This window comes from Haplochromis burtoni, unplaced genomic scaffold (genome assembly GCF_018398535.1).
Source record: "Haplochromis burtoni strain Fernald_Lab_line unplaced genomic scaffold, NCSU_Asbu1 Contig_218, whole genome shotgun sequence".
Lineage (NCBI taxonomy): Eukaryota > Metazoa > Chordata > Actinopteri > Cichliformes > Cichlidae > Haplochromis > Haplochromis burtoni.
Window position 1 is genome coordinate 554,662 of NW_024582579.1, and position 12,211 is coordinate 566,872.

A 12,211-nucleotide genomic window follows, 5' to 3' on the forward strand; every position below is an offset into this window, starting at 1 on the left:
TGATTAGCTGCGTATATACGAATGTGAATCGCATCATTGGCTGGACTTTGGGATAAGGTGGCATCGTTCTGATCCCACACGGGAGCAGCCAGTCACTGACTCACACTGCAGAACAGAATTGTGTTAGGATGCCTGGGTCGTTGACCCAGGGTTTTGAGTTTATTGTATTATTTATCATTTCTATTCTTTGGTTTCTTCGTTAGAGTTCTGTCTTATGGTTTATATCTCTGTGTAATCCTTAGTTGCTATATCCTCGTGTCCAGTCAGTGTCTGTCTGCCCTGGTCCCATGTCTTTGTTCCCTTTGTTGTAATGCCTGCATGTGAGTCTGTGTCTTTAGTCCAGTCTGTGTTATGTTTCCTGTTTTATTTTGAAGGTCCATGTCTGATGTTAATGTATCTGGTTTTGCTTCCTTTGTCTCGTCAGGCCTGATTTGCCCCAGTTGTGTCTCCCTCCTGTTACCCATTCCCTGATTGCTCCCTCTGTGTATTTAAGCCCTGTGTTTCAGTTTGTCTGTGTTGGGATCGACCCTTATCTTGCTGTGTGTTCTGTCAGTCTTCTGGTGTAAGTTTATTTTGATATATCCAGTTATGCTGCATTTGAGTTTAGCATTAAAGCTGTTTTGAGTTCAAGTTTTGCCTCCGAGTGTCTGCACCTTGGGTCCTATTCCTGCCTGCACACAGCTGTTCATAAAAAATTGTTAAAGTTTTAATTTCAATTCAGGTTAAAAAAAATTTGTGTGCGCAACGCAGATTTTCTGTACACAGAGACCGTGCCAGCAGCAGCAATTACGCACGCGCGCAGCTTAGAGGGAACATTGGTCATTATGTATATTATGGTAAAATGGTAAATGGCCTGCATATGTATAGCGCTTTACCCTACATTCAGTCATTCACACATTCACACACACATTCACACACTGGTGATGGCAGCTACATTGTAGTCACAGCTGCCCTGGGGCGCACTGACAGAGGCGAGGCTGCCGGACACTGGCGCCACCGGGCCCTCTGACCACCACCAGTAGGCAACGGGTGAAGTATCTTGCCCAAGGATATTTGGCATGAAGCCAGGAGGCAGCCTGGGATCAAACCACCGATCTTATGATTAGTGGCTGACCTGCTCTGCCACCTGAGCTACCCATTATTATTGTATAATAATAATAATAAAAATGAAGGGATGATTAATGGAAGAATGTACTGAGACAATCTTGATAAAAATCTGCTGCCAGGATGATGAAGCTGAAACAATGATGGGCATTTCAGTGATCCCAAACACATCCAAGGGAACGCTCAGCTGGTTTTACAGAAAGAAAATAAAGCATGGCCCAGCCAATCAACTCCAACTGAAACTCTGTGGAAGGACTGAAGCTTATGGTTTATAGGACTGTTTATGTGGCCGAATGGGCCGAAATCACACCTGAGCAATGCATGTGCATCGTGTTACCAGCATCTGGTGAGAGTTTCAGGTCAGAGGCACCTTTAGAAATGCATTTACTTAGAAAATTAAAGACGTGTACAGTACTTGTTTTACCTGCTGTACACATGACTGTGTGGCGGGCATAGTTGTGGTCAATCCAAGGTGCAGGCACCTGCTGTGCCCCAGCCGCTCCCACCTGAGGAGTGGGTATGGTCGCTGAGGCAGGCTGCACCTTGGCTGGTCGCACCCTGGGGGCCTGCACGGGGGCCTGAACAGTCCGGACCTCCTCCACACCCACGCCACCGGGGGACGCTGGTGGGGTGGTGTCGGCCAGGACTGGATCCGAGCTGCCAGATTCTTAATCACCTCCATATGGCGCTCGGTCCTGCAGCGTGACACCGCTGCCTGCTCCTGTTGCTGCCTGTCCTGGGTTTCGGCACCACTTAAGTGAATGCATAGCAGACCTGACCACATTTCCATGCTTTCCAGCATCTTTTATTCGCCACACGATTTACGCACACGGTTGCTGTACACACACAGTGGCCGCAGCTCTCCCACTGCCAGCCATACTCGCATCAACAATAAACCTCACACTCAGGACCAAGTACCATTTATGCAGGTCGGCGTGATGAACCGATGCAGCTCCAGTGCGTCAGCTCCCAATGCAGCCGTGCCACAACCACGCCTGCCAACGTCTGTCTATTAAAAATGAAGCCTAACAGATGGGTTGTGTCTCTCTGAGGAGATTAGTAAGTGAAAATAAAAAGGTTTCACTTAAATAGGAATATTTATTGGTGATGACTTTAGGCACCAAATATCATTCATGGGTCTGCAGGTGATTGGCAGCTCCAGCTGTCATCCATGATGAGTGTGTTCTTGCTGCTGAGCATGACTTATTGGTCCCATTGCTCCCAGTAGATTATTCAGACCTACTCAACTCACGGTGCACGCAGTATAACAAACCACAGTGGGCAGCCTCTGTGTACAGAGAATTTAATGTAATATGATAAGTGCACTGGAGACTTGATCATTCAGCTGATTCTTCTGTCAGCTTGAATTCTTTAATGAAAGCACCATCTGCTCTCCCTTGTGTGATGCAGGTTGCCATGATGATGAGCGTGTATCACGTCGCATTGTGTGTTGCAGCTTTGTAAATCAAGTATTAGAGCTCCAGGCGTAGTGGCCGTCCGATGACGATGGACTCTAATCTAAATGCCAGTTCAAATAAGATGCATATTGGTCAATATGACGGTTATTGTTGACTGTTCCTTGTAAGTGCTGATTCATGATGCATGATGGAGGTCAACTGAAGACTGGGCAGGGCTGACATTTGGCTTTAGATAAGGCTTTTTCAAAACAACCACAGTTATCATTTTTATTATCATTTATTTGTCTGTTTTGTGCATTAGTTTAAATTGTTAAGCGACACAAATTCAGTGCAGAGATGAACTGTTGAACTATGGTTGAACTGTGAAAGCTACACGGTTGTTTTACTATCAAAATGAGTAAAAACTGACAATCCTGCCTCCGAAGCAGTTAGCAGCAAACTATACTTGAACCTCAGGTGACTAAGCTCCTATATACAACAAGTATAACTGGTCGTTTATGCTCCCATTATTATTTTATGCAGGAATACTGTTTTATCACCCCTATACTTTATCTGTGACAGATATTCTAACATTTAAAAATTCTGTTAACATTGTTTCACCGATTACGTTCATAATTTTTGTGGACAGATTGTCTCGGGGCAGCCTGAGGCTGAAGGTGTTGTGTTTCGTGGCCATATGATCTCATGTCTGATGTATGCAGATGATGTGTGTAGCGGCCAGAATGAGAATTAGCACGTTTGAGATCATCGTCCTCAGACAGAAAAATTCCCCGTGCCATCTCCGTGTTGGTGTCTGAGGCAGAAGAGTTCAAGTATCTGGAGGACGCTCACAAGTATGAAAAGGCTAAATGGGAAATGACGGCGAGATTGGACACTGTAATGGTCTGGTGTGGTGAAGAGAGAGCTGTGTGTGAAAGTGTTCTCACTCTCACATAAGGCCACAAGTAGCAAGTGAGGCCACATGGGCTGTGACAACAAACAACGAGGTCTTCATTGTTGGACCGTTTTTTAAATCCTTTATTTCCAGGCTTATTTCAAATATTTTATGCGTGAACCCTTAAAATGAGAAAAGTTAAAATGAGATGCCCTATAACAGAATAATTAGAAGGTCATTTAAAAAACAGAAGTTGCTATAAAATCAAAGAACTATATTTCTCACAACTTCAGTCACCCTGACTATGCCAGTCGGCCAATTCATGGAAAAAAGAGAGAAATTCTTGTTTGTGTTGTTGCTCGAAAATGTCAAAACGTGATTCCGTGGATGCACCACCCACAGACATTTTATTTGGGTGTTGGTGGGTCTTTGAAGAGGCTCCACCTGGAGTCTCCATAGTTCTGCTGGGAGACTTTAACACTTTGACAGAGACCTGGAGATGCATGATGGAAGGAAGAGTCTTGAGTTCTGTGCTAGGCATGGGTTGGCCATAACAAACACCATGCTCAAGCACAAGATGTGCATAGTGTACATGGCAATGATCGACTTTGCTGTTGTATCATCTGATAAGAGCAGACCTGTTATTTGATCACTGCCTAGTGAGTTAAATCAAAGGGCAGGGCGGCTGCTAGCTAGAAGAGGACTTTTGGGAGCCCTGTTCTGGCAAGCTCTCCGTGGACTCAGGAAGGGAAACCAGGGCTTGGCTCAAGCTGTGCTCAGCCAGAGGGAAGAACTGGTGACCCAGATTTGGGATATTGTTTAGCAGTGGAAAAAGCACTTTGATGATCCGAGGCAAAACTTCCAGTATAGAGAAGGCAGAGCCTGAAAACTCATGGGAAGCCACATCTATCACACTGACAGAGGTCGCTGCGTTAGTTAAGAAGCTCCCTGGTAGCAGCGCTGGTCGAGATTCACTTTGAGAGTCACTGTTTCATTGTAATGGAGAGAGTCAAAATATCAATCTAAATTGCAGACAAAGCACATTACAGTTGCATGTTATTCAATGAAATGAAATAAAATTCAGTGATGTCCTATAACCCAACAACTACAATCAATCAATTACAAATACTCCGTGTTCATAAAGCACACCTGTCCACAGACTTCATTTCTTCCATTCCAACCTCCCCACCTCCATGGCCAGACCAGAAAGACAATGAAAAACATTGTAGACCACAAGAAGCAAGAAGCTTGGTGAAAAAGTGACAACTGTGACAACAGAGATGGAAGAAAAAAAGACTTTAAATTGCTTTTGGCTTGACTCCATACAAAATCTTGCCTCATGGGGTGAGGATGATGAGAAAGGTCAGGGATCAGCCCGAAACCGCTTGGGATGAGCCTGATCAGTGATCCCAATGATGGCAGTTGGGACTACAACCAAAAACTGATAACACACTACGCCTTAATGAATTGAAATCTGGCAGCATCCACCAGGTCATGTGCCTAAGAAAGCTCAGGTATAGGCCCAACTTAAACTTTGCAGTGAATATTCAAATGACTCAGAGAAGCCATGACGGAGTGGCCGAGCCAGTCTCCAGACCTCAGGTCTGTAGGTGCAGAGAGCTGAAGCTTCAAGTGTCCAAGCGACAGCCAAGAAACCTGAAAGATTTCATTCCTATAAAGAGGAGTGGGCCAGATTCTCGCTGAGATGTCCGCAAACCTAGAGACCAACTACAAGAAACGTCTTACCACTGTGCTGGCTTTGGTATCATTATTTTTTTGTGGATTTTTGGTTGATATACAGTTTGAACTTACGTTAAAAGTTAGAGACTGTTCATTTCTTGGTAAGTTATAGCTCAGACATCCAGAGGGATCTTAGAGTATAGCCGCTGCTCCTGTGTGTTAATAGGTGGGTTTGGTAAGGATGCTTCCTGAGTACTTCCCTTGGGAGACTTTCCAGGTAAGTGGAAGATAACAGATGGATGGACAGTTGCAAGTAGAAACATGTAGCGGTGGTCATAAATTACTGCACTTGGACACTTGATGATTGATTGATTTTTGTGCTGGTAGTCAACTCAGACACAGAAAAGGAGCTACTGACCAAACCAAAACGAGACCCGGGCTACTGAACTTGCCAAACGAATAATTAGCTGGACTACAGTACAAGGAAATGAATTAAGGTGTGACCAAACTACACTTTGATAGTGACCGTGCTTATGAACATGACAGTAATGGCATGTTTACATTTCAGCACTTGTAAAAGTTGGCATGAATGTTAATGTAAGCAAACCTGGAAATGCATTGTATGATTTTGTGCTGCTCTGTTAGCTAAACACCACTGCAACGGCTTTAAGTGTGTGCAGCAAACCTTTGATCCAGACTTTCATGCAGCTTCAGTTTCTGTCAGCTGGGTCTGGTTTGAAGGACGCATGTGATGACGGTACATTACAGATAGAAAACTTGAAGTGGAACATGGTGATGCACGAGCATGCTTTTCATTTATTTTGTGTCTCTTGCGTATCCGTTACCCTCTGCCTAAAGGTTTTACAAGGTAATTACACTGGAAGAAAATAAGGAAAACTAACTAATAACAGACAATGAAGATAATGAAGGGAAATTAAAATGCTCAGCAGTTAAAATCTGCAATTCTCCAGTTCAATGCTGAGAGAACAAGGTTACAAGTTCAGACATAGATCAGCTGAACTTTTATATAAAAGTATAAAGGAAATAAAAATGGACAATGAAATGCCTCATTTAGTACTCGTCAGTAACTATCAGTTAATCTGGTCCTTGGATGATAGCAGCGAGGAAGTGTACAGCATGTGCCCTATTACAGGCCTATTTCCTGTTTCCTGCCTTACCTCAGGATTCTGAACACATACATGTAAGTCACATCTCGTTCTTTATAGCCACTCTGTTTTCCCTCTGTTGTTGCCTCAGATGTGCCTGTGGCCTGGCTGTAAGTGACAGGTGGTCGAGCAGGTCACCTACTAACTGGAAGGTTGGTGGTTCAATCCCAGTCTGCTCCAGTCTGCATGCCAAATATGACCATGTTGCTCTCCAATGCATCCATCGGAGTGTGAATGTTAGATAGGAAGCAGCATAGAAAAAAACGTGAATGTGCAAGTTGTGTAAAAAGCTTTGAGTGCTCAGAGTAAGAACCAGCATTTCAGAGTAATGGTACCTGATGTAGTGTTGGTTTGTTAGTGTGTCTATCTGGACATTTTGGAGAAGAAATTATTTTTAACACCAACAGTAAAATATCCAATAATAAGATAAGGTTGAATAAGATAAACACCATCAGTAGTCACACAGTGTGAGGCTTTTTGGTGTCCACTTCCATGTTACACCCAAACTGAAAGTAATTCATGGAAATCCACCGAATCCTTAATTCAGACTTCAGATTGTGGAAAAGCAGCAGTACTTACTGTCACCAAAGGTTCTCCATAAACAAGGACTGATGCTGAAACCATACCACAGCACAGGAGTTACGATTTTATCATCACGTTTTTAAGGCTCTAATCAATTCGTAAGGGTCTGATTGTTATAGCTGATGAATATACACATATTCACAAAGGCTTATTTAGGATTGTAAACAAGACCCGTCGTCTTCAGAAAACGACTCTGTCGTCATCCGCAGGAGGAAAAACGCAGCCTCAAAGCAGTGCAAACCCTTGAATAAACCTAGCTTGCAAGCAAACAGAGTTCAGTGTGCTTGCAGTTGTAAGATGTGACATCTGTAAAGGACAGCATGCACTGACTACGGTTTCACTTTGTGACCGGAGATCACATGACTGTGATTTGACTCCAGCTGCGGCTCAAATCTGATTACAACAGACAGAAGCTGCTTTCATCTGAAACTCGATGACTTTGGTGACCATTTGAGTTTCATTCATCTTTGTGTTCGACTGTATTGGCCTAACTGTGGGTGATTCTGTCTTGGTCTGGATTTTCCCAAACCTGGTCTCCATCAGCCCAGTCAAGCTGAAGCACAACACATGCGATCTTTAAATCCACCATACGTATTGAAGCCATTTGTATAGCATGTCGTGTCCCTACCCGAGCGTTTTGACTTTTCTGACTTCAGTTATCTGATGAAAGTACAGCTATGAGAGAATTTCACATTTATTTATGGTGTTTGTGTAGCACTCTGTACACAACCTGGTGCACAACCTGACACTCAGAGAAACAAAAGGCTACAGTTTAAATTGATGATCGTCACAACTTGGTGCATTTTCATCAAGCAAAACACAAAAGGTTGATTCTTTCAGGACCTCAGTTTAGTTGTTCCAGGAAACTAAAGAGTAAAAATCAATACCTGCACATGTACTTCAAGCAGAGAAATATGAGAAATACCATCGCTCCATCCCGGTAGCAGTGCTTCTGTCTTTTCAAAGGCAGGTGGAAAAAGTGTCTAGTAGGCTGTTCTGCTCTCAGCTAATGCAGCTAATGCTGCCTGCAGTGGAAGTCGGGACAGTAATGTGCAGAAATTGTAATTATAGAAAGTCATAAAGAGCACTGAGCTGTATCAACTCTGTATCCTTTTCACCATCTGTGGACCTCCTGTCTGATGGCATCAGGTTGTCTCAAACGCTTCCTCTGAAGAGTGCCGAACATGTGACTGTCGAATGAAGACTATGCATTTCCTCATGCAGCATCGTGTTTTTAAAAAATGTGTGATGTTACTTATACAGCAACATCACACCATAACCCTCCACCATTAATGCTCATTCTAATGGAGACCGCTGCTTAACACAACCTATTAGTTTCAAGCACATAATGAATTGAAGTGCAGATTGTATACAGGGCCTGACCAAAAGATGTTACTACCACATGTAACCTCAGATTCCAGGCACCTACCACCCAGGGAACAAACACTCAGGTATTCCTGTTTGCATCCAGACCTTTGGTGATCCTTATCTTGAGATGGTCCTCAGGAATACCCACACGCGTGTTCAGTGAGTGTTAATCTGACCTCTGCTTGACTTCAGTTTTTATTCATTTCTTTTTAGTTATAATGTGTTGAAGCCTGCATCCTGACCTGTTCATGATAATATTTGCATCCTCCAATCGTTTTATTAACCTTGAAGATATTTCATGCTGACACTTTTTTATCGGCTGTGCAAGTGTCAGGTGTAGCACAGTGACAGTACGTGAGGTTTGATCGGCGTGCAGTGAGAGGATACGTGCTTATGTGAGCAGAGAGCGGCCCTCCATGTTCTTATCAGTCCAATCTCAATCAGGTGGAGTCCTCTTGTTGTGGCTTCAGCTACAGGAAAGTGTGATGCATATGTGGCCTCCTGAGGACAGCTGCTCAAGGACATTCAGCTTCCTGCTTTCTCGTCTTACTGTAGCAAGTTACAGTTTCAGCTGCACCCTGGTCAGGTACAGTAACAGCCAGATAGCGTGCTGCACTGTGCACTGTGGATGTGCTGCTATGGCTTTGATTCATTTATTTATTATTCATTTTTCAATAAACCGTTGCACTGACAGTTGTTTATCAGACTCAGCATCAGATGTATCGCCCAGTGAAAAGACAAGAGACATTATCTGAATTTTAAAAGCCAAATAGTGAAGTTAACATTCTGTGTGGGTCGTCCTTGTTGGTCTCGTTGGCTGTTAAGCCTCTCACCACAACCCTGTGAGTCATTCTAGCATTAAAAGCTCAAAGGATGAATCATCCTGTCAGTGTAAAACATTTAATCCCTGAGATATTTTAATATAACAGTACATCTAAGTTTCTTTACATGATAACGATGTAAAAGTTAGCTCACCCCCCAGTTTTGTTAATTAACTGTGAGACCACAAGAATAAAAACATACATTTTATAGTAGATGATGGAAAAACAAAAGCTTGTCTCTCGTCTCAGTGTTTGTCTTTCTCTTCTGTGGTGTCGTGTGGACGGCAAAGTCAGGCAGAGTCTTTATCGTCACAGAAAGCTGTGAGACGTGCAGGCCGGATTGGAGTCTTTGCCAAACCAATTCTGGGACCCGGGCCTTATGTTGGACACCATGATTGTGATGATGTCACATGATCTTTGTTGGCACATGAAGTTGTTGCATGAGTGCAGTTGTTTTAAGTGCTGCATGCATTATAAACACCTATTTTACACAAAGGAGCATCAGTGCAAATAAGAACTGCTACTAAGAGTAACCTTTAGCTGACAAACAGTGAAACAAGGACGTTGCAGCAGAGTTGAACGCCTGGTGTGTGCAGTGTGTTGTTTGTGTGTTGGATGCACACTAACAAAACCTCAGAGGGAAAGAAATGATACCTGGACCCTGAGACGTAACATGAGCATGTAACCACTAGATGTCATCCTGCACAGAGGACGAGAACTGAGAGCTGGCAGCCTGTGCAGTTTCATTTAATCTAACATTGGGTGATCACTCCTGTACACTTTATGTTTTTAAAATGACGAGCTGTGAGGAAAAGACGCTGTTCAGAGATGTGTGTGAAGCTGCTCTGTTAGATAACGAATGACTGAGCGTTTGTTTCTGTGTTTGGGTAGGTAGGAACCCAGAGGTCTGATGAGGCTCTGAGGATGACGTCTTTGCCTTGAAGCCCCACCAGTATGTCAGGTAAGGCTCACACTGCCAGCTTCACTCCAAATATGATGGAACCTAAAGAAAAGTCTTATTATTCTCTATTTTTTAGTTGGTGTGAAAGTTGATGTGAAAACTAAAAAAACAGCAAATACTCTGTTTTACTGGTTAATTCTGATCACGTCGGGGAAACAACACTGAGCAAAGTACAAGCGCACAGGTTAGCACTGTTGTAACGCGAGTAATCCAACGCCGAGTGCTTTCAGAACACTGTGTTAGACAACAGAAGCAAAGAAACATATGTGACTTGCTACACAGTAACCAGCAGAATGACTTTGTGTCACCACTTCTCACTGAGCCGGTTTGACATCAGGACCTCTGCTTCACAGTTTATTTGTCAGCTGCTCGGCAACGAGGTCAGAAATGAAGTGTGAGGTTTGCTGTGGCACCCAACAGTTTCTGCACATAATCTGACAGCAGTCAGTCATTCAGCCTGGTGTTAAACAACTGAGATAATAAACCATTAACTCCTCAACAGTTCTTTAAAAATCAGTTTTTACTGCAGTTCAGGATCAAATTAGTAGTGTGCAACTCCATTAAGCTAATATTTGCTTTAACATGTACAGTATGACAGAGTTGAGTCCGATGTGCAGATCCAGGACAGACTGCATGATGGTGCTACAAGCTGTGGAAGCAGAGAGGAAGCAAAAGGGAGTCGAGACCTAATAATAAGTTTAAGTGTTTGAATTATGACCATCCTTTTACAAGAAGGGATTTGGAAAGTACAACAAATGAATTTGCAACAATAGGAACTTGATTCGTATCATAGCTGCAGTTAAAACTGCTGCTGCGTTACCATGAAACTCAACTTTTCTAAAACCTATTTTTAAACTGCATTTTCATGTTACGATAGCAAAGAAACAGAAACAAGCACATAACAAATGCTAGTGAAGAAGAAATCACCAAATATCAGTATTGGTCTTAGAAATAATCCACTTTTTCCATTTCCTGACCTGTTATTAAATGATTGCTCAGCCAGTTTTTCCCTCGACTGTAGCTGTTGGCTTTAAAAACATGGTCAGGTCTCAATAATCAGCTTGTAAAGATAACCTAACATTTTAACCTGGTAGCTGTCACTGACAGAAGATGCTCACACTCGTAGCAGGGAGGCCCCTTCGAGCAGCAGGACTGATGCAGTGTTTGTTGGCAGAGATCAGTGACCAGTACAAAACCCCGACCACTGCATGTCACACTCTACACTTTGGTTGGACAGTGATAGTCTGCCCTCACCACCAGAGGTCCACGTTGTGTTAGAGTGATAACAATGTTTTAATCAAGGTGATCAGTGTTAAACTGTGAAAAGGTCTCAGCTTGAGCCTGATGGCAAAATCAGCTCTTTTCCACACACACACATATTAACCATTCATTTCTATAACATGGTTCATCCCTGTTCACACACACAGCAGCACCACTTCATTCGGCCAAATCAAAGCATCAAAAAGGCAAAGAAATGTGAAGATGGCAGGACGCTGCACGCAGCCATGCTGCCCTATATTAAACAGCCAAGACAGGATGTAGCTCTGCATTTATTTACTTAACTAGCAAATTGGGCATCAGTGAGGTCAGCGGGGCTGGAATTGGATTTAACCAGCCTGGGCGACCTCAGTGACCTGGCCATCCCTACATAGCCGACAGACTTACACTCACATGTTATCACACTGACAAAATGAACTTAAGCTTTCATTCACCATGTAAGCTCCAAGGGGACAACGACTGCTTTGGTATCTGAGATGCTGTTTTAGTTTTTACATGAACCTGCTGCTCTGTTGGAACAACTTCTGAAAGCTTTTAAGTTCATGTACGAAGCAGAGCAGCATTAGCTTCTCTCTCTCTCAGCTGTTTTATGACAACGTCGCTTGTGTTTTTTAAAGTGCCTCTCCCATCTATTTTAGAGCCAGCAGAAAAATGCTCCCCCCGCTGGAAAGATGAGGCCATTCAAAATGGTAATATTTCTCCTCCCTCTCTACACTGCTGTTTCCTTCTTCTGTCAGCATGGCGCAGCTTTGGATTTGTTAAAGAAAAACTTCGAAAGGGCTTCAAAAACTGGAATTGTTTGATTTAAGAACATTTTTGTGTAGATTCAGTTCAAAATAAATCATATCCCAGTCGTTTCAGTTTCACCGATGTTGGGAAGCTGCAGACATCACGTTACAACACGTAGAGTAACTGAACACAGACGTTTAAACATCAGCTCATTTAGAGTTTGCTTTCAA

At 43.1% G+C, this 12,211-nt stretch overlaps 1 long non-coding RNA gene across 7 annotated transcripts in view; it reads left to right on the forward strand.

Moving 5' to 3' along the window:
• Positions 1-11,941, forward strand: part of thrb — a gene marked incomplete at its 3' end in the record, with an annotated part of 103,835 nt that extends 91,894 nt beyond the window's left edge. For 4 of the 7 annotated variants that reach the window (XR_006055112.1, XR_006055114.1, XR_006055113.1 and 1 more), the window contains 2 exon segments: positions 9,909-9,974; positions 11,891-11,941. This is a non-coding gene — a long non-coding RNA (thyroid hormone receptor beta). 7 annotated transcript variants of the gene reach the window in all.
• Between the last annotated feature and the right edge of the window lie 270 nt (positions 11,942-12,211).